The sequence below is a fragment of the Vicia villosa genome, linkage group LG7, assembly GCF_029867415.1.
Source record: "Vicia villosa cultivar HV-30 ecotype Madison, WI linkage group LG7, Vvil1.0, whole genome shotgun sequence".
In the NCBI taxonomy this organism is placed as follows: domain Eukaryota; kingdom Viridiplantae; phylum Streptophyta; class Magnoliopsida; order Fabales; family Fabaceae; genus Vicia; species Vicia villosa.
The window spans coordinates 58932911-58956653 of NC_081186.1; the positions used below are offsets into that span (position 1 = coordinate 58932911).

General features: G+C 34.0%; 1 long non-coding RNA gene across 1 annotated transcript; it reads left to right on the forward strand.

Annotated features, from left to right (window-relative positions):
- Positions 1-14059: 14059 nt before the first annotated feature.
- LOC131617263 (uncharacterized) lies at positions 14060-15962 on the forward strand. The gene is made up of 2 exons (XR_009288513.1): positions 14060-14144; positions 15669-15962. It is a non-coding gene; the product is annotated as an uncharacterized LOC131617263 (long non-coding RNA).
- The last annotated feature ends 7781 nt before the right edge of the window (positions 15963-23743 follow it).

Sequence of the window (23743 nt, forward strand, 5' to 3'; positions counted from 1 at the left end):
GGAAGATTTTGTGTGCTATAATACATAAAACTCTCGAAGTTCGTTAAACTTGCATACATTGGTATTATGAAAGATTTTCGTGAGCTATACTACATAAAAGTCACGAAGTTTGTTAAACTTGGTTACATTGGTATTTTTGGAAGATTTTCAAGTGCTATACTACATAAAAGTCACGAAGTTCGTTAAACTTACAAATTTTAATATTTTGGAAGATTTTCGTGTTCTATAATACATAAAAGTCTCGAAGTTCGTTAAACTTGTATACCATGGTGTTATGGAAGATTTTTGTGTGCTATACTACATAAAAGTAACGAAGTTTGTTAAACTTATAAATTTAAATTTTTTGGGACATTTTTGTGTGCTATACTACATAAAAGTTACGAAGTTCTTTAAACGTGCATACATTGGTATTTTGGAAGATTTTCGTGTGCTATACTACGTAAAAGTCACGAAGTTTGTTAAACTTACAAATTTTAATATTTTGGAATATTTTCGTGTGCTATACTACATAAAAGTCCCAAAGATCGTTAACATTGCATACATTGGTATTTTGGTCTTTTGGTAGATTTTCGTGTGCTATACTACATAAAAGTCACGAAGTTCGTTAAACTTGCAAATTTTAATATTTTGGAAGATTTTCGTGTGCTATACTACAGAAAAGTCATGAAGTTCGTTAAACTTGCATACATTGGTATTTTGGAAGATTTTTGCATGTGCTATACTACATAAAAGTCACGAAGTTCTTTAAACTCTCAAATTTTAATATTCTGGAAGATTTTCGTCTGCTATACTACATAAAAGTCAGGAAGATTGTTAAACTTGCAAATTTTAATATTTTGGAAGATTTTTGTGTGCTATACTACATAAAAGTCACGAAATTCGTTAAACTTGCAAATTTTAATATTTTGGAAGCTTTTCGTGTGCTATACTACTTAAAACTCACGAAGTTCTTTAAACTTGGTTACATTGGTATTTTTGAAGTTTTTCGTGTGCTATACTACATAAAATTCACGAAGTTTGTTAAACTTGCAAAATTTGGTCTTTTGGAAGATTTTCTTATGCTATACTACATAAAAGTCACGAGGTTTGTTAAACTTGCAAATTTTAATATTCTGGAATATTTTCCTGTGCTATAGTACATAAAAGTCATGAAGTTTGTTAAACATATAAATTTTAATATTTTGGGAGATTTTTGTGTGCTATACTACATAAAAGTCACGAAGTTCGTAAACCGTGCATACATTGGTATTTTTGAAGATTTTTCGTTTGCTATATTACATAAAAGGCACGAAGTTTGTTAAACTTGCATACATTAATGTTTTGGAAGATTTTCGTGTGCTATACTACATAAAAGTCACAAAGTTCTTTAAACTTACAAATTTTAATATTTTGGAAGATTTTCGTGTGCTATAATACATAAAAGTATTGAAGTTCGTTAAACTTGGTGTCATTCGTATTTTGTTAGATTTTCGTGTGCTATACTACATAAAAGTCACGAAGTTTGTTAAACTTGCAAAATTTTGTCTTTTGGGTGATTTTCGTGTGCTATACAACATAAATGTCACGAAGTTCGTTAAACTTGCAAATTTTAATATTTTGGAAGATTCTCGTATGCTATACTACATAAAAGTCGTGAAGTTCGTTAAACTTGGTTACGTTGGTATTTTGGAAGATTTTCATGTGCTATTCTACATAAATGACAAGAAGTTCATTAATATTGCAAAGTTTGGTCTTTTGGAAAATTTTCATATGCTATACTACATAAAAGTCACGAAGATCGCTAAATTACAAATTTTAATATTTTGGAAGATTTTGTGTGCTATAATACATAAAACTCTCGAAGTTCGTTAAACTTGCATACATTGGTATTTTGGAAGATTTTCGTGTGCTATACTACATAAAAGTCACGAAGTTTGTTAAACTTATAAATTTTAATTTTCTGGGAGATTTTTGTGTGCTATACTAAATAAAAGTCTCGAAGTTCGTTAAACTTGGTTACATTCGTATTTTTTAAGATTTAAGTGTGCTATACTACATAAAAGTCACGATATTTGTTAAACTTGCAAAATTTGGTCTTTTGGAATATTTTCGTGTGCTATACTACAAAATTGTCACGAAGTTCGTTAAACTTGCAAATTTTAATATTTTGGAAGATTTTCGTGTGCTATACTACATAAAAGTCGTGAAGTTCGTTAAACTTGCAAATTTTAATGTTTTGGAAGATTTTAGTGTGCTATACTACATAAATGATAAGAAGTCGCTAACCTTACAAATTTTAATATTTTGGAAGACTTTTGTGTGCTATAATACATAAAACTCCCGAAGTTCGTTAAACTTGCATACATTGATATTTTAGAAGATATTCGTGTGCTATACTACATAAAATTCACGAAGTTTGTTAAACTTATAAATTTTAATTTTTTGGGAGATTTTTGTGTGCTATACTAAATAAAAGTCTCGAAGTTCGTTAAACTTGGTTACATTCGTATTTTTTAAGATTTAAGTGTGCTATACTACATAAAAGTCACGATGTTTGTAAACTTGCAAAATTTGGTCTTTTGGAATATTTTCGTGTGCTATACTACAAAATTGTCACGAAGTTCGTTAAACTTGCAAATTTTAATATTTTGGAAGATTTTCGTGTGCTATACTACATAAAAGTCGTGAAGTTCGTTAAACTTGCAAATTTTAATGTTTTGGAAGATTTTCGTGTGCTATACTTCATAAAAGTCACGAAGTTCGTTAAACTTGGTTACATTGGTATTGTCGAAGATTTTCATGTGCTATACTACATAAATGACAAGAAGTTCGTTAAACTTGCAAAATTTAGTCTTTTGGAAGTTTTTCGTGTGTTGTACTACATAAAAGTCACGAAAGTCCCTAAACTTACAAATTTTAATATTTTGGAAGACTTTTGTGTGCTATAATACATAAAACTCCCGAAGTTCGTTAAACTTGCATACATTGATATTTTGGAAGATATTCGTGTGTTATACTACATAAAAGTAACGAAGTTCATTAAAGTTATAAATTTTAATATTTTGGGAGATTTTCGTGTGCTATACTACATATAAGTCACGAAGTTTGTTAAACTTGGTTACATTGGTATTTTTGAAGATTTTCGTGTGCTATAGTACATAAAAGTCACGAAGTTCGTTAAACTTGCAAAATTTCGTCTTTGGAAGATTTTTGTGTGCTATACATAAAAGTCACCGAGTTCATTAAACTTACAAATTTTAATATTTTGGAAAATTTTTGTGTGCTATAATATATAAAAACCTCGAAGTACGTTAAACTTGCATAAACTTGTATTTTGGAAGATTTTCGTGTGATATACTACAAAAAAGTTACGAAATTCGTTAAACTTATAAATTTTAATATTTTGGAAGATTTTTCGTGTGCTATACTACATAAAAAACACGAAGTTCGTTAAACGTAAATACATTGGTATTTTGGAAGACTTTCGTTCGCTATATTACATAAAAGGCACGAAGCTTGTTAAACTTGCAAATTTTAGTATTTTGGAAGATTTTCGTGTGCTATACTACATATAAGTCACGAAGTTTGTTAAACTTGGTTACATTGGTATTTTTGAAGATTTTCGTGTGCTATAGTACATAAAAGTCACGAAGTTCGTTAAACTTGCAAAATTTCGTCTTTGGAAGATTTTTGTGTGCTATACATAAAAGTCACCAAGTTCATTAAACTTACAAATTTTAATATTTTGGAAAATTTTTGTGTGCTATAATATATAAAAACCTCAAAATACGTTAAACTTGCATAAACTTGTATTTTGGAAGATTTTCGTGTGATATACTACAAAAAAGTTACGAAATTCGTTAAACTTATAAATTTTAATATTTTGGAATATTTTCGTGTGCTATACTACATAAAAAACACGAAGTTCGTTAAACGTAAATACATTGGTATTTTGGAAGATTTTCGTTTGCTATATTACATAAAAGGCACGAAGCTTGTTAAACTTGCAAATTTTAGTGTTTTGGAAGATTTTCGTGTGCTATACTACATAAAAGTCATGAAGTTCGTTAAACTTACAAATTTTAATAATTTGGAAGATTTTCGTGTGCTATAATACATAAAAGTCTCGAAGTTCGTTAAACTTGCATACACTGGTATTATGGAAGGTTTTTGTGTGCTATACTACATAAAATTCACGAAGTTTGTTAAACTTATAAATTTTAATATTTTGAGGATTATTTGTGTGCTATACTACATAAATGTCACGAAGTTCGTTAAACGTGTATACGTTGGTATTTTGGAAGATTTTCGTGTGCTATACTACATAAAAGTCACGAAGTTTGTTAAACTTATAAATTTTAATATTTTGGAAGATTTTTCGTGTGTTATACTACATAAAAGTCTCGAAGTTCGTTAAACTTTGTTTCATTTGTATTATGTTAGATTTTTGTGTGCTATACTACATGAAAGTCACGAAGTTTGTTAAACTTGCAAAATTTTGTCTTTTGGGTGATTTTCGTGTCCTATACTACATAAATGTCACGAAGTTCGTTAAACTTGCAAATTTTAATATTTTGGAAGATTCTCGTATGCTATACTACATAAAAGTCGTGAAGTTCGTTAAACTTGCAAGTTTTAATGTTTTGGAAGATTTTCATGTGATATGCTCCATAAAAGTCACGAAGCTCGTTAAACTTGTTAACATTGGTATTGTGGAAGATTTTCATTTGTTATGCTACATAAATGACAAGAAGTTCATTAAACTTGCAAAATTTGGTGTTTTGGAAGATTTTCGTGTGCTATACTACTTAAAATTCATGAATTTCGCTAAACTTATAAATTTCAATATTTTGGAAGATTTTGTGTGCTATAATACATAAAACTCTCAAAGTTCGTTAAACTTGCATACATTGGTATTATGAAAGATTTTCGTGAGCTATACTACATAAAAGTCACGAAGTTTGTTAAACTTGGTTACATTGGTATTTTTGGAAGATTTTCAAGTGCTATACTACATAAAAGTCACGAAGTTCGTTAAACTTACAAATTTTAATATTTTGGAAGATTTTCGTGTTCTATAATACATAAAAGTCTCGAAGTTCGTTAAACTTGTATACCATGGTGTTATGGAAGATTTTCGTGTGCTATACTACATAAAAGTCACGAAGTTTGTTAAACTTATAAATTTAAATTTTTTGGGACATTTTTGTGTGCTATACTACATAAAAGTTACGAAGTTCTTTAAACGTGCATACATTGGTATTTTGGAAGATTTTCGTGCGCTATACTACGTAAAAGTCACGAAGTTTGTTAAACTTACAAATTTTAATATTTTGGAATATTTTCGTGTGCTATACTACATAAAAGTCCCAAAGATCGTTAACATTGCATACATTGGTATTTTGGTTTTTTGGTAGATTTTCGTGTGCTATACTACATAAAAGACACGAAGTTCGTTAAACTTGCAAATTTTAATATTTTGGAAGATTTTCGTGTGCTATACTACAGAAAAGTCATGAAGTTCGTTAAACTTGCATACATTGGTATTTTGGAAGATTTTTGCATGTGCTATACTACATAAAAGTCATGAAGTTCTTTAAACTCTCAAATTTTAATATTCTGGAAGATTTTCGTCTGCTATACTACATAAAAGTCAGGAAGAATGTTAAACTTGCAAATTTTAATATTTTGGAAGATTTTTGTGTGCTATACTACATAAAAGTCACGAAATTCGTTAAACTTGCAAATTTTAATATTTTGGAAGCTTTTCGTGTGCTATACTACTTAAAACTCACGAAGTTCTTTAAACTTGGTTACATTGGTATTTTTGAAGATTTTCGTGTGCTATACTACATAAAATTCACGAAGTTTGTTAAACTTGTAAAATTTGGTCTTTTGGAATATTTTCTTATGCTATACTACATAAAAGTCACGAGGTTTGTTAAACTTGCAAATTTTAATATTCTGGAATATTTTCCTGTGCTATAGTACATAAAAGTCATGAAGTTTGTTAAACATATAAATTTTAATATTTTGGGAGATTTTTGTGTGCTATACTACATAAAAGTCACGAAGTTCGTAAACCGTGCATACATTGGTATTTTTGAAGATTTTTCGTTTGCTATATTACATAAAAGGCACGAAGTTTGTTAAACTTGCATACATTAATGTTTTGGAAGATTTTCGTGTGCTATACTACATAAAAGTCACAAAGTTCTTTAAACTTACAAATTTTAATATTTTGGAATATTTTCGTGTGCTATATTACATAAAAGTATTGAAGTTCGTTAAACTTGGTGTCGTTCGTATTTTGTTAGATTTTCGTGTGCTATACTACATAAAAGTCACGAAGTTTGTTAAACTTGCAAAATTTTGTCTTTTGGGTGATTTTCGTGTGCTATACAACATAAATGTCACGAAGTTCGTTAAACTTGCAAATTTTAATATTTTGGAAGATTCTCGTATGCTATACTACATAAAAGTCGTGAAGTTCGTTAAACTTGCAAATTTGAATGTTTTGGAAGATTTTCGTGTGCTATGATCCATAAAAGTCACGAAGTTCGTTAAACTTGGTTACGTTGGTATTTTGGAAGATTTTCATGTGCTATTCTACATAAATGACAAGAAGTTCATTAATATTGCAAAGTTTGGTCTTTTGGAAAATTTTCATATGCTATACTACATAAAAGTCACGAAGTTCGCTAAATTACAAATTTTAATATTTTGGAAGATTTTGTGTGCTATAATACATAAAACTCTCGAAGTTCGTTAAACTTGCATACATTGGTATTTTGGAAGATTTTCGTGTGCTATACTACATAAAAGTCACGAAGTTTGTTAAACTTATAAATTTTAATTTTCTGGGAGATTTTTGTGTGCTATACTACATAAAAGTCTCGAAGTTCGTTAAACTTGGTTACATTCGTATTTTGTAAGATTTAAGTGTGCTATACTACACAAAAGTCACGATGTTTGTTAAACTTGCAAAATTTGGTCTTTTGGAATATTTTCGTGTGCTATACTACAAAATTGTCACGAAGTTCGTTAAACATGCAAATTTTAATATTTTGGAAGATTTTCGTGTGCTATACTACATAAAAGTCGTGAAGTTCGTTAAACTTGCAAATGTTAATGTTTTGGAAGATTTTCGTGTGCTATACTTCATAAAAGTCACGAAGTTCGTTAAACTTGGTTACATTGGTATTGTCGAAGATTTTCATGTGCTATACTACATAAATGACAAGAAGTTCGTTAAACTTGCAAAATTTAGTCTTTTGGAAGTTTTTCGTGTGTTGTACTACATAAAAGTCACGAAAGTCCCTAAACTTACAAATTTTAATATTTTGGAAGACTTTTGTGTGCTATAATACATAAAACTCCCGAAGTTCGTTAAACTTGCATACATTGATATTTTGGAAGATATTCGTGTTACACTACATAAAAGTAACGAAGTTCGTGAAAGTTATAAATTTTAATATTTTGGGAGATTTTCGTGTGCTATACTACATATAAGTCACGAAGTTTGTTAAACTTGGTTACATTGGTATTTTTGAAGATTTTCGTGTGCTATAGTACATAAAAGTCACGAAGTTCGTTAAACATGCAAAATTTCGTCTTTGGAAGATTTTTGTGTGCTATACATAAAAGTCACCAAGTTCATTAAACTTACAAATTTTAATATTTTGGAAAATTTTTGTGTGCTATAATATATAAAAACCTCGAAGTACGTTAAACTTGCATAAACTTGTATTTTGGAAGATTTTCGTGTGATATACTACAAAAAAGTTACGAAATTCGTTTAACTTATAAATTTTAATATTTTGGAAGATTTTCCGTGTGCTATACTACATAAAAAATACGAAGTTCGTTAAACGTAAATACATTGGTATTTTGGAAGATTTTCGTTTGCTATATTATATAAAAGGCACGAAGCTTGTTAAACTTACAAATTTTAGTGTTTTGGAAGATTTTCGTGTGCTATACTACATAAAAGTCATGAAGCTCGTTAAACTTACAAATTTTAATAATTTGGAAGATTTTCGTGTGCTATAATACATAAAAGTCTCGAAGTTCGTTAAACTTGCATACACTGGTATTATGGAAGGTTTTCGTGTGCTATACTACATAAAACTCACGAAGTTTGTTAAACTTACAAATTTTACTATTTTGAGAGATATTTGTGTGCTATACTACATAAATGTCACGAAGTTCATTAAACGTGTATACATTGGTATTTTGGAAGATTTTCGTGTGCTATACTACATAAAAGTCACGAAGTTTGTTAAACTTATAAATTTTAATATTTTGGAAGATTTTTCGTGTGTTATACTACATAAAAGTCTCGAAGTTCGTTAAACTTGGTTTCATTTGTATTATGTTAGATTTTTGTGTGCTATACTACATGAAAGTCACGAAGTTTGGTAAACTTACAAAATTTTGTCTTTTGGGTTATTTTCGTGTCCTATACTACATAAATGTCACGAAGTTCGTTAAACTTGCAAATTTTAATATTTTGGAAGATTCTCGTATGCTATACTACATAAAAGTCGTGAAATTCGTTAAACTTGCAAATTGTAATGTTTTGGAAGATTCTCATGTGATATGCTCTATAAAAGTCACGAAGTCCGTTAAACTTGGTTACATTGGTATTGTGGAAGATTTTCATGTGCTATGCTACATAAATGACAAGAAGTTCATTAAACTTGCAAAATTTGGTGTTTTGGAAGATTTTCGTGTGCTACTACTTAAAAGTCATGAATTTCGCTAAACTTATAAATTTCAATATTTTGGAAGATTTTGTGTGCTATAATACATAAAACTCTCGAAGTTCGTTAAACTTGCATACATTGGTATTATGAAAGATTTTCGTGAGCTATACTACATAAAAGTCACGAAGTTTGTTAAACTTGGTTACATTGGAATTTTTGGAAGATTTTCAAGTGCTATACTACATAAAAGTCACGAAGTTCGTTAAACTTACAAATTTTAATATTTTGGAAGATTTTTGTGTTCTATAATACATAAAAGTCTCGAAGTTCGTTAAACTTGTATACCATGGTGTTATGGAAGATTTTCGTGTGCTATACTAGATAAAAGTCACAAAGTTTGTTAAATTTATAAATTTAAGTTTTTTGGGACATTTTTGTGTGCTATACTACATAAAAATCACGAAGTTCTTTAAACGTGCATACATTGGTATTTTGGAAGATTTTCGTGTGCTATACTACGTAAAAGTCACGAAGTTTGTTAAACTTACAAATTTTAATATTTTGGAATATTTTCGTGTGCTATACTACATAAAAGTCCCAAAGATCGTTAACATTGCATACATTGGTATTTTGGTCTTTTGGTAGATTTTCGTGTGCTATACTACATAAAAGTCACGAAGTTCGTTAAACTTGCAAATTTTAATATTTTGGAAGATTTTCGTGTGCTATACTACAGAAAAGTCACGAAGTTCGTTAAACTTAGTTACATTGGTATTTTGGAAGATTTTTGTATGCTATACTACATAAAAGTCATGAAGTTCGTTAAACTTGCATACATTGGTATTTTGGAAGATTTTTGCGTGTGCTATACTACATAAAAGTCACGAAGTTCTTTAAACTCTCAAATTTTAATATTCTGGAAGATTTCCGTCTGCTATACTACATAAAAGTCACGAAGATTGTTAAACTTGCAAATTTTAATATTTTGGAAGATTTTTGTGTGCTATACTACATAAAAGTCACGAAGTTCGTTAAACTTGCAAATTTTAATATTTTGGATGCTTTTCGTGTGCTATACTACTTAAAACTTACGAAGTTCGTTAAACTTGGTTACATTGGTATTTTTGAAGTTTTTCGTGTTCTATACTACATAAAATTCACGAAGTTTGTTAAACTTGCAAAATTTAGTCTTTTGGAAGATTTTCTTATGCTATACTACATAAAAGTCACGAGGTTTGTTAAACTTGCAAATTTTAATATTCTGGAATTTTTTCCTGTGCTATAGTACATAAAAGTCATGAAGTTTGTTAAACATATAAATTTTAATATTTTGGGAGATTTTTGTGTGCTATACTACATAAAAGTCACGAAGTTCGTAAACCGTGCATACATTGGTATTTTTGAAGATTTTTCGTTTGCTATATTACATAAAAGGCACGAAGTTTGTTAAACTTGCATACATTAATGTTTTGGAAGATTTTCGTGTGCTATACTACATAAAAGTCACGAAGTTCTTTAAACTTACAAATTTTAATATTTTGGAAGATTTTCGTGTGCTATAATACATAAAAGTATTGAAGTTCATTAAACTTGGTGTCATTCGTATTTTGTTAGATTTTCGTGTGCTATACTACATAAAAGTCACGAAGTTTGTTAAACATGCAAAATTTTGTCTTTTGGGTGATTTTCGTGTGCTATACAACATAAATGTCACGAAGTTCGTTAAACTTGCAAATTTTAATATTTTGGAAGATTCTCGTATGCTATACTACATAAAAGTCGTGAAGTTCGTTAAACTTGCAAATTTTAATGTTTTGGAAGATTTTTGTGTGCTATGATCCATAAAAGTCACGAAGTTCAATAAACTTGGTTACGTTGGTATTTTGGAAGATTTTCATGTGCTATTCTACATAAATGACAAGAAGTTCATTAATATTGCAAAGTTTGGTCTTTTGGAAAATTTTCATATGCTATACTACATAAAAGTCACGAAGTTCGCTATATTACAAATTTTAATATTTTGGAAGATTTTGTGTGCTATAATACATAAAAGTTGTGAAGTTCTTTAAACTTGCAAATGTTAATGTTTTGGAAGATTTTCGTGTGCTATACTTCATAAAAGTCACGAAGTTCGTTAAACTTGGTTACATTGGTATTGTCGAAGATTTTCATGTGCTATACTACATAAATGACAAGAAGTTCGTTAAACTTGCAAAATTTAGTCTTTTGGAAGTTTTTCGTGTGTTATACTACATAAAAGTCACGAAAGTCCCTAAACTTACAAATTTTAATATTTTGGAAGACTTTTGTGTGCTATAATACATAAAACTCCCGAAGTTCGTTAAACTTGCATACATTGATATTTTGGAAGATATTCGTGTTACACTACATAAAAGTAACGAAGTTCGTTAAAGTTATAAATTTTAATATTTTGGGAGATTTTCGTGTGCTATACTACATATAAGTCACGAAGTTTGTTAAACTTGGTTACATTGGTATTTTTGAAGATTTTCGTGTGCTATAGTACATAAAAGTCACGAAGTTCGTTAAACTTTCAAAATTTCGTCTTTGGAAGATTTTTGTGTGCTATACATAAAAGTCACCAAGTTCATTAAACTTACAAAATTTAATATTTTGGAAAAATATTGTGTGCTATAATATATAAAAACCTCGAAGTACGTTAAACTTGCATAAACTTGTATTTTGGAAGATTTTCGTGTGATATACTACAAAAAAGTTACGAAATTCGTTAAACTTATAAATTTTAATATTTTGGAAGATTTTTCGTGTGCTATACTACATAAAAAACACGAAGTTCGTTAAACGTAAATACATTGGTATTTTGGAAGATTTTTGTTTGCTATATTATATAAAAGGCACGAAGCTTGTTAAACTTGCAAATTTTAGTGTTTTGGAAGATTTTCGTGTGCTATACTACATAAAAGTCATGAAGTTCGTTAAACTTACAAATTTTAATAATTTGGAAGATTTTCGTGTGCTATAATACATAAAAGTCTCGAAGTTCGTTAAACTTGCATACACTGGTATTATGGAAGGTTTTCGTGTGCTATACTACATAAAACTCACGAAGTTTGTTAAACTTATAAATTTTAATATTTTGAGAGATATTTGTGTGCTATACTACATAAATGTCACGAAGTTCGTTAAACGTGTATACATTGGTATTTTGGAAGATTTTCGTGTGCTATACTACATAAAAGTCACGAAGTTTGTTAAACTTATAAATTTTAATATTTTGGAAGATTTTTCCTGTGTTATACTACATAAAAGTCTCGAAGTTCGTTAAACTTGGTTTCATTTGTATTATGTTAGATTTTTGTGTGCTATACTACATGAAAGTCACGAAGTTTGTTAAACTTGCAAAATTTTGTCTTTTGGGTGATTTTCGTGTCCTATACTACATAAATGTCACGAAGTTCGTTAAACTTGCAAATTTTAATATTTTGGAAGATTCTCGTATGCTATACTACATAAAAGTCGTGAAGTTCGTTAAACTTGCAAATTTTAATGTTTTGGAAGATTTTCATGTGATATGCTCCATAAAAGTCACGAAGTTCGTTAAACTTGGTTACATTGGTATTGTGGAAGATTTTCATGTGCTATGCTACATAAATGACAAGAAGTTCATTAAACTTGCAAAATTTGGTGTTTTGGAAGATTTTCGTGTGCTACTACTAAAAAGTCATGAATTTCGCTAAACTTATAAATTTCAATAATTTGGAAGATTTTGTGTGCTATAATACATAAAACTCTCGAAGTTCGTTAAACTTGCATACATTGGTATTATGAAAGATTTTCGTGAGCTATACTACATAAAAGTCACGAAGTTTGTTAAACTTGGTTACATTGGTATTTTTGGAAGATTTTCAAGTGCTATACTACATAAAAGTCACCAAGTTCGTTAAACTTACAAATTTTAATATTTTGGAAGATTTTCGTCTTCTATAATACATAAAAGTCTCGAAGTTCGTTAAACTTGTATACCATGGTGTTATGGAAGATTTTCGTGTGCTATACTACATAAAAGTCACGAAGTTTGTTAAACTTATAAATTTAAGTTTTTTGGGACATTTTTGTGTGCTATACTACATAAAAGTCACAAAGTTCTTTAAATGTGCATACATTGGTATTTTGGAAGATTTTCGTGTGCTATACTACGTAAAAGTCCCAAAGATCGGTAACATTGCATACATTGGTATTTTGGTGTTTTGGTAGATTTTCGTGTGCTATACTACATAAAAGTCACGAAGTTCGTTAAACTTGCAAATTTTAATATTTTGGAAGATTTTCGTGTGCTATACTACAGAAAAGTCACGAAGTTCGTTAAACTTAGTTACATTGGTATTTTGGAAGATTTTTGTATGCTATACTACATAAAAGTCATGAAGTTCGTTAAACTTGCATACATTGGTATTTTGGAAGATTTTTGTGTGTGCTATACTACATAAAAGTCACGAAGTTCTTTAAACTCTCAAATTTTAATATTCTGGAAGATTTCCGTCTGCTATACTACATAAAAGTCACGAAGATTGTTAAACTTGCAAATTTTAATATTTTGGAAGATTTTTTTGTGCTATACTACATAAAAGTCACGAAGTTCGTTAAACTTGCAAATTTTAATATTTTGGAAGCTTTTCGTGTGCTATACTACTTAAAACTCACGAAGTTCGTTAAACTTGGTTACATTGGTATTTTTGAAGTTTTTCGTGTGCTATACTACATAAAATTCACGAAGTTTGTTAAACTTGCAAAATTTGGTCTTTTGGAAGATTTTCTTATGCTATACTACATAAAAGTCACGAGGTTTGTTAAACTTGCAAATTTTAATATTCTGGAATATTTTTGTAACGCCCGGAAAAATAATTATTTGCTTAATTTAGACATTTGTGATGTTTTCTGAAATTGTTGCGTTTTGGGACGATTTAGTCGGTATTAGTTCGGGATAGCGGATCGACATTTAATCGATAATTTTAATATTTTTAGTATTAGAAATATTAATGAGTTAATATTTAGCGTTTTGGGAATTTTCTGAGTAATTAAGTTTAGATCGGAAATATGAGACACTGAGTAATAAGTCGGTATATTAAAATAGTCGGATTTTATTTTAATGGAGTTTTAGTGGAAGTATTATTTTTATATTAAGTGTGGAAATAATATTGGGCTTAATTAATGACATCTCTAAGTATTAAGGGGGTATATTTTGTTAGGCCCATTTGTGTATTTAATATTAACATAGTTTATTTTTGAAAATAGAAGTAGAAGAGAGGTAGAGAGATAGTGTTGTCTGAAAAAGAAAAACAAAAAGGAACCGTGAAAGAAGAAGGAGAAATAGGGAAGAGGGGTTAGGGTCTGAAGAGGAGACCCTAAGTGTTGCTCTAAAGTGCATTTTTTCTCCAATTTTTCATTGAATCTTCTTAGAGCTGCACTCAATCCAAGGTAAGGGGGGATTCTTACTACCTAAATAGAAATATGAGGGATTGTATGTGGGGTTTAGGGAATAGATGTATCACTGTGTTGTGTTCATGTTGATTTTGTTCCGTGTAGTTGAAATTAGAATATCATGTTTATGAATGATAGTTAACTTAACCTGTGAAATATATGTTCTTGTAATATTTAAATTGAAGTATGTATGTTTCTGGGTTGAAATGGTAACAAAATGGATACTGTAAATAAAAAAACAAATTGAATTTGAAACAATAATGAAAATGGAAGTATGGCTGTTCTAATACCGTGCATGTTTCGGTTCCCATGTGCATACAGTAGCGACATCCTTTTTTCTTCTTCTTTGAGACAGCACTGTAGCGACACTCTTGCATTTCTCAAGTAGATACATTGATAAATATGTGTCTTTCCTTTAGTTAGATTAAGTGATACCTATTATATGCTCTTCAGGTAGTACAATTAAATGATACTAACTATGTCTCAATTTAATTAGAGATACACATTTTGATTAGTATTTAAATATTGAGGAGTAATTATTAAAGATGAATTAATTACTTTATATTTATTGGTGACGTGTATTTTGTGAAATTTAATAGTTTGATTAATTGCAATGAATCTATTTGATTGAAATATACTTAGATTTAGATTAATTATTCGGTTTATCGGTAAATTACGAGATCTTGAGAAATTGACCGTAATTGTATTTTGGTTGAATACTTAGGTTGAGAATAATATATTGCTATGCCAGTGATGTTGTTTTGATAATTAACGTTGTCTCTAATTGAGTTAGGTGTTAGTTTGGAGGTTGTTTTGGCTTACTTGGCATATTGCGATTATTTTACGAATTGGCCGCAATTTGTGATTTTGCTTTGGATGCATTTGTTGCGATTAATATTGTGATTGCCAATATGATTGTTTTGTGCATTGTTATGTGAATAGTCTCATAGTGTGAATTATAGCAAATTTTGATATTTTGTGTATAACGCTATGAATTGATAAGTTGTGTTGTGAGCCTTTGGCTAAAATGGAACGGTGTGATGTTGATATGTGACCGTGGTTGTGTTGTTGTTATTTCGTTGTCGAATCGAGGTCGTTGTATGTTTCCGCATGGCATAGCATAACATAAAGTTGAACGGTGTGATGTTGATATGTGACCGTGTTGAAGGCTTTGCCTTATGCCTCGAAATTACTAGCAATGTTCTAAGTTGGGAGTTTTACTCCAATGGTACCACATGCATATGCATAGTTGAGTCGCATTCGAGTCTTTGTTAGTTGTTGTTGGTTGAAGTTGTTGTCTATGCATTGTGATGCTTATGTGTTGATTTGTTGAAGATGTCGATGTGTTGATATCAAGACTATTCTTTAATGATGTTCTTTGTGTTGTTTATGTTGATGTTGTGTGAAACGGTGATTCATTTATATTCCTTACCTAATATATGATTTATCATAATCCTATTTATATAGTTTGATATCTCACCCTTTCTGTTTGAATGTTGCCTCCATGTGGGTAACGTGCAGGTAATCCAGATGAGTAGCTGTTTCCGCTTATAGTCGAGTTTTGGGTGTCATTGCTCTGATACGTAGCACTCGGGGGGAAATGAACACTTGCTTGATGTTGTTATTTGCTTATTGAACCTTATGATGTATTTGAGGATTTGTTTGTATTGTTTCTTTTTATGATTCAAAAGATGTTATGTCTTAATTGTTGAATCATTGTGAATCTGTTGCATGTTGAACCTAAGTTTGGGTTATGCTTTGAATACTATGTTATTCAAAAGTAGAGGTATATGTTATGAGTTTTGTTCACTCCAATCCTGATAGTGTTATGTATTAGTTTAAAAAGCATGACAGGTTTATGTTTATGTTGAATGTGTGACATCCTGATTCTGTTGAGAATTTTTATACTCTGATTTTTCCGCATAAATGTTTGGGGTAGATTTGGGGTGTTACATTAGTGGTATCAGAGCAGGTCGGTCTTGTCTGGCCAAGTGTCGAGTCGTAGTGTAGTCTAACAATCGTGTATTGTTGTTTGTGCTAAATTGTTTTTGTGTTGTAGTGACGCTATGGCTGGGAGGAATGATGCTGCGATAGCTGCTGCTTTGGAAGCGATGGCTCAGGCTATGCAGAACCAACCGAATGCTGACGAGAATGCTGGATCTCATAGTTTGGCGACTTTCCAAAGGGAGAATCCGCCGGTGTTCAAGGGTACGCATGACTCTGATGGTGCTCTTGATTGGTTGAAGGAGCTCGAGCGAATCTTCCGTGTTATGGATTGTACTCCTGCACAGAAGGTTAGATATGGCACTCATATGCTGGCTAAGGAAGCTGACGATTGGTGGTTGGAGACGCTTGCTAGGTTGGAGTTTTCAGGTGAGGAAGTCACTTGGAATGTGTTCCGTAGGGAATTTCTGAGGAAGTACTATCCTGAAGATGTTCGGGGTAAGAAAGAGATAGAATTCCTAGAGTTGACGCAAGGGAACAAGTCCGTGACCGAGTATGCTGCCAAGTTCACTGAGTTGATTAAGTTCTATCCTCACTTTGATGGCGAAGGTGCTGAATTTTCTAAGTGCATCAAGTTTCAGAATGGGTTACGCTCGGATATCAAGAAGGCTGTTGGGTACCAAAAGATTCGTTTGTTTTCTGATTTGGTTGACAGTTGTAGGATCTTTGAGGAAGATAGTAATGCTCATCACAAGATGGTTAGTGATAGAAGGGGCAAGAATCAACAAAGCCGTGGGAAACCGTATGATGCTGGTAAAGGGAAACAAAGAGTTACTCATGGTCAGAGGTCTAGTGGGGGAGATGCTCCTGCTAGGATTGTATGTTTCAAGTGTGGTCAACCTGGTCATAAGAGCAATGCTTGTACTGTTGATGCGAGGAAGTGTTTCAGATGTGGTAAGATGGGACATGCAATGTCTGATTGCAAGCATAAGGACATGGTATGTTTCACGTGTGGCGAAGAGGGACACATTGGTAGCCAGTGTCCAAAGAAGAAGGCACAATTTGGTGGAAAGGTGTTTGCTTTGGCTGGGACTCCTACAGCTAGTGGAGACCGACTCATTAGAGGTATATGTTTCATTAATAGTACTCCTTTAATCACTATTATTGATACTGGTGCTACTCATTGTTTTATTGCTTCTGATTGTGTTGAAAGATTGGGTCTTATGTTGTCTTCCATGAATGGAGAGATGGTTGTCGATCTTCCAGCTAAGGGATCGGTGACTACTTCTCTGATGTGTTCAAAGTGTCCTTTGTCGATCTTCGACAAAGACTTTGTTGTTGACTTGATTTGTTTTCCGTTAAGTGGATTAGATGTAATCTTGGGTATGAATTGGTTAGAGTATAACTATGTTCATATCAACTGTTTTAACAAGTCCTTGAGGTTTTCTTCTCCTGAGGAAGAAGGAGTTGGTTTGTTGACTGGTAAGCAGTTGAGGCAATTGATGCAAGACGAAGCACAAATGTTCTCATTGATGGCGTCATTGTCTTTTGAGAATCAAGTTAGAATTGACGAGTTAAAGGTTGTAATACCCGGTATTGTAATTGTCCAATTACAAATTCTAAATTAAATTTGCAATGAGAAATGGACAAATATGATACACATTCTTACTAATAGGTCCATTACATAAACCATGTCAATTAGTGAGAATGAGGGTATTATGGACATTTCCCACTTAAATGAGAATTAAGACTTGTTTGGCCCTTTTCTTGTCCCTAACCATTGGAATCAAAAACCAGAATTTTTGTAAGAAGAAGAGAAAGAGAAGGAAGCGTGGAAAGAGAGGGAGAGGAAGAAGAGTCCCAAAACTCAATCCAAGCTTCATCCTTGCATGCAACCAGTTCTGTTCCAATCTTGCTCTTATCATCATCATCATCATCATCTTGCTTTCAGCTCTGTCATCATCATCTTCCCTAACTCTAAGGTGAGTCCATAGTTAGTGACCTTGGGAGTTTTGCATGTAAGGGTTCAATTGGGGTTTAGGGATTATGAGTGAAGTGTTAATCAATGATGCTAAATCTGTTTGTTTTTCCCTATTCTTTGTATGCTAATGTTTCTATTTGCAATTATGTGATGCAATTTCGTTTGGACTGTTATACAAGTGTAGGGGATCATCTTCAGGTTGTTTGGGACTGGTTTAGAGTTCCTAAAACGCAGAAAATTGATTCTGCATCAGAGTAATCGGTTACTGGGACCTGGGTAACCGATTACCCTGTGTAATTTGGCGTGGATGGGCATTTTTGAAGCCAGTAATCGGTTACTCTGGGACCAGTAACCGATTACCCTGGGCGCAGGGTGAAAATTCAGCAATCTTGGGAAATTCATATCTCCTGTTTCGTGCGTCCGATCGACGCGTACCATATACCGTTAGAAATCTATTTAAGTGTACTATCTAGGAAAATTAGCCTCGGTGCTTGAATATTATTTTTCGGTATATCTGACACACCTTTGGTTAAGTGCGACACTGATAACATGTGGTTTATGTATGTTAGGCTGAATGCACTTCATTATTTACAACTGCTGAGTTATATCATTATATGCTATGCATGAAAATATGATGACACCATCGTTTTGGTTAACCGATGTGATTGATTGCTTTGTCTGTGACCTTGACTTTATGTCATAGTTTCGTATGCTTGAATCGAAACGGGCCGGGGGCTAGGTTGCGTTACATCCCGGGCTTTGTGACCAATGGGACAGCCCCGATTGTGTGATCTTGGGCTCACACCTGAGCTACCGTTGCAGTGTGCTTGTGAGGGTCTTGAGGCATTTCCCACTTGGCATTAACACACTTGCGTGCTCGGTATGGTGGCGTTATGCGGCCAAGTAGGCCTACGCATGACAGGTAAACCATCTCTAGTGGTGCCATGTAGGCTACATCACTAGGCTTTCGCCCGATGGACCCATGTGTCAATATGGCGTATTGTACTCAGTGTTAACACATGTGCGTGAAGATGGTTAATGGGACAATGACGCCAATTAGGCTAAGGTCATCTCGCATCCGTTTAGGCTTGTGCGAACCCGTCTAATCATCTTGCGGTGTGCTTGTACAAGTCTCTTGACAATAGGCATGGGCGTGATTCATCGAGGGTGTGTTTTATAACCTAGTCGAGGCATTAACGCGTTTCTGGATTCCCCGTATATGGATGCGGGTCTTGCATACTTGGTTTCTTATATAATTGTACATTTGCATTATTCATCCAATGGCGGATGAATTGATTATTTGCTCCGTATTTGTACCGGAAGTGAGAATAACCCCGAATCAATGGTGGATTCGTTCATTTATAGTATGTTCCCTTTAGATCCAATGGAATAGTAGGATAGGCGGACTCACTGAGATTTAGTAATCTCATCCCATTCCAATTATATTTTTTTCAGGTGGTTCGAGACAAGATCGCGGTAAGGGAAAGATGGATTAGATCTCTTGGCAATGCTTGGATGTTTCTTTAGTTCTTATCGTGCTTGCTAGTTTATGTATTTTGGACATGTACTATTATGATGTACTTGTATTTTGGCCATGATACATTCGGCTTTTGTATTCGTACACTTCTACTTTCCGCTGCAAAACATTATATATTTGTTGTCTTATGAACCATTTATAATACGTTATGCATATTATTCTAGACAAATATGTGTGGGGTGTTACAGTTGGTATCAGAGCAGGTCGATCCTCGACTTTGCTAGGACGCATCATAATGCAGTACAATTCTGCCTCGTATGTGTATAATCAGTATGATTCCTTATGTCTTATTTATGGTATTGAGCCTGATCAACTTGATTCCATGCGTAGGACAGACAGGGAGATGGCTGAGCAACGCAGAGGTCCCGGAAGGCCTAGAACTAGGAATGGGGAGCCCGAGCAACCGGCCGGAGGTGCAGGCATGCCTTGGCAACAGATGATGCAGCAGATGATGCAGCAGAACCAGATGATGGCTCAAATGATGCAAGGCATGCAGGGACAACAACCTCCTACTCAAGCTCCCGTTCCTCAAGCTGCAGCTGGACCTGATTTTCGTGCCTTCTTCAGGATGGATCCCCCAGAGTTTGTTGGCGGACTTGATTCACTCTTGGCTCATGATTGGTTAGCTGGTATGGAGAGGGTGTTTCAAGCTATTCAGTGTAGTGAAGAAGAGAAGGTGATCTTTGCTACTCAGAAGATGAAGGGACCAGCTCTTAGGTGGTGGAACACTGCATCCACTTATTTCACCACTCAAGAGATTCCTAAGGATTGGCAACACTTCAAAGTGGCATTCTTGGAGAAGTATTTCCCTAATAGTGTGAGGACTCAGAAGGAAAGAGAATTCCAGAACTTCAAGCAAGGTGACATGTCTGTTTCAGAATATGCGGAGAAGTTCGAGGACTTGGCAGACTACTCCAGACAGGCTGTTTATGCTCCAGATGAACTATGGAAGATTGATCAATTCATGATGGGTTTGAGGGCCGACATTGCTCATAGTGTTTCCCAAAGAGAGTTCACCACTTATGCTGAATGTTTGAGGCAATGCTATGTTGCCGAAAACAGCTTGAAGAGGGTTCAAGAAGAGAGGAACCAGAACAAGGCTAATTTTAGTGAGCAAGGGAGATCTACTCAACACTTGAGGCCCCGTAACCCTCCATCAAAGAAGAAGCAGGTTTATGGTGACCAATCAGCTCAACCGCCTTATTGTCGCAAGTGTAATAGGAAGCACACTGGGGAGTGCCCCAACTCTTCAGTGACTTGTTACGAGTGTGGCGAGCCAGGTCACATATCCAGATTCTGCCCCAAGAGGAGAGCTTCTGGGAAGACTACCGGTCGAGTTTACACTTTGGATTCGAGGAAGGCTAAGGGAAACCATAATCTCATTGCGGGTACGTGTTATGTTAACAATCAACCTTTATGTGTTTTAGTTGATTGTGGAGCCACTCATTCTTTTATCTCCACCGAGTGCGTCTACCGACTTGGTTTGGAGGTTATCCCGTTACCTGAACCCATGATTATTTCTTCGGCAACGGATGATACTGTGGAAGCTCGACTGATTTGTAAAGATTGCTCGGTGTCTTTTAATGGTCGCGATTACCCAATTGATTTAATTTGTTTACCCCTCAAGAAGCTTGATGTGATTCTAGGGATGGATTGGTTGTCTCTTAACTCGGTGTACATTGGTTGCAAGGAGAAGGCCATATTCATTCCTGCTGAAGAGACTCCTTCCAATGATGCAATTACTAAATTGATAGAAGGTACAATCAGCACGGTTAATTATCTCTTTTCTCAAGAAAGATCCTTTCTTTTGGTTCTTTCCAAAGAACCTTCTGTGAGAGTTGAATTGTCGGAGATTCCGGTGGTATGTGAATTTCCTGATGTGTTTCCTGAGGATATCACTTCTCTTCCTCCAGAAAGGGAAGCGGAATTCTCAATCGATCTTGTTCCTGGAACAGCCCCGGTTTCCATCACTCCATATAGGATGTCTCCTATTGAACTCAGAGAACTGAAGCGCCAGTTGGAAGAGCTTCTTGCTAAGCATTTTATCCAACCTAGTGTTTCTCCATGGGGAGCTCCTGTTCTTTTGGTAAAGAAGAAGGACGGAAGTATGCGCCTGTGCATTGATTACCGTCAGCTGAACAAAGTTACCATAAAGAACAAATATCCTCTACCACGGATTGATGACCTCCTAGATCAGTTGAAAGGAGCCAGTGTGTTCTCGAAGATTGATCTTAGGTCAGGATACCATCAGATCCGAGTGAAGAGTTCAGATGTACCTAAGACTGCATTCAGGACTCGATATGGTCACTACGAGTTTTTAGTTATGCCTTTTGGTGTAACTAATGCTCCAGCAGTTTTCATGGATTACATGAATCGGATCTTTCAACCATATCTGGACCAGTTTGTAGTGATCTTCATTGATGATATTCTTGTGTATTCTCGTACTCCTGAAGATCATGAAGAGCACTTGCGGATTGTGTTATCTACTCTTCGAGAGAAACAGTTGTATGCCAAATTCAGTAAGTGTGAGTTTTGGCTATCCGAAGTAAGTTTTCTTGGTCACGTCATCTCAGGAGGAGGCGTAGCAGTGGATCCTTCTAAAGTAGAAGCAGTGGTGAATTGGGATAGGCCAAAGAGTGTGACTGAAGTCAGAAGCTTCTTAGGTTTGGCAGGTTATTACCGGAGATTTATCATGGGGTTTGCTAAGTTAGCCTTACCATTGACAAAGCTTACGCGAAAGGAGGTTGCTTTTGAATGGGATTCCGAGTGTGAACAAAGTTTCCAGAAACTTAAGAAGAAGTTGACTACTGCACCCGTGTTAGTGATTCCGGATCCAAACCGATCCTATGAGGTGTTCTGTGACGCTTCTAAGAAAGGTTTAGGTGGAGTATTGATGCAAGATGGTCAGGTGGTAGCCTATGCCTCTCGGCAGTTGAGATCTCATGAAGAGAATTACCCGACCCATGATCTTGAGCTTGCTGCAATAGTTTTTGCACTTAAAGTATGGCGACATTACCTATATGGCGTTCACTTTGAAATGTTTAGTGACCACAAAAGCTTGAGATATCTCTTTGACCAGAAGGAGTTGAATATGCGACAAAGGAGATGGATGGAGTACCTCAAGGATTATGACTTTGAATTGAAGTATCATCCAGGAAAGGCCAACAGAGTGGCAGATGCATTAAGTAGGAAGGCATTTCGAGTTGCTGAGTTGATGATGTTAGAACATGGATTGTTGGAAAGGCTTCGAAATCTTAACCTTCGGTTTGAATGGACGCCCAATGGTGTGTTGATTAGTAACTTGAGCATCCAGAATGAGCTACGGGAAAGAATTCGGATATCCCAAGGGTATGATGAGCGATTGCAAGCGAGCGAAGGCATGCCTGATTTTGTGAGAGCATCTGATGGAGTAATCTTGTTTAAGCAGAGAATGTGCATACCGAATGATTCTGAGTTGAGGCGTTTGATTCTTGATGAAGCACACAAGAGTAAATTTTCTATTCATCCTGGATCGACCAAGATGTATCAAGATTTGAAGAAGGACTTTTGGTGGCCAGGTATGAAGAAGGAGATTGCGGAATATGTAGCACAATGTCCCATTTGTCAACAGGTTAAGATTGAACACCAGAAGCCAGGAGGAATGTTGCAACCACTGGAGGTACCAACGTGGAAATGGGATTCTATCTCTATGGATTTCATTGTGGGTCTACCTCGTGCCCGAGGCGGACATGATTCTATATGGGTAATAGTGGACAGGTTAACTAAGTCTGCTCACTTTTTACCTGTAAAGACCACTCACAAAGTGATTCATCTCGCAAGGCTTTTCATAGCAGAGATTGTACGGTTGCATGGAGTGCCGTCCAGTATAGTGTCTGATCGTGATCCAAAATTCACTTCGAGATTTTGGAAGATGTTTCATAAGGAATTAGGGACTAGATTAGATATGAGCACGTCTAACCATCCTCAGTCTGATGGGCAGACGGAGAGGACAATCCAGACAATTGAAGATATGTTGAGAGCTTGCATTTTAGAAGAAGGTGGGAGTTGGAAAGATCATTTGCCGTTGGTAGAGTTCGCTTACAACAACAGTTACCATGCTAGTTTGGGTATGGCTCCCTACGAAGCTCTATACGG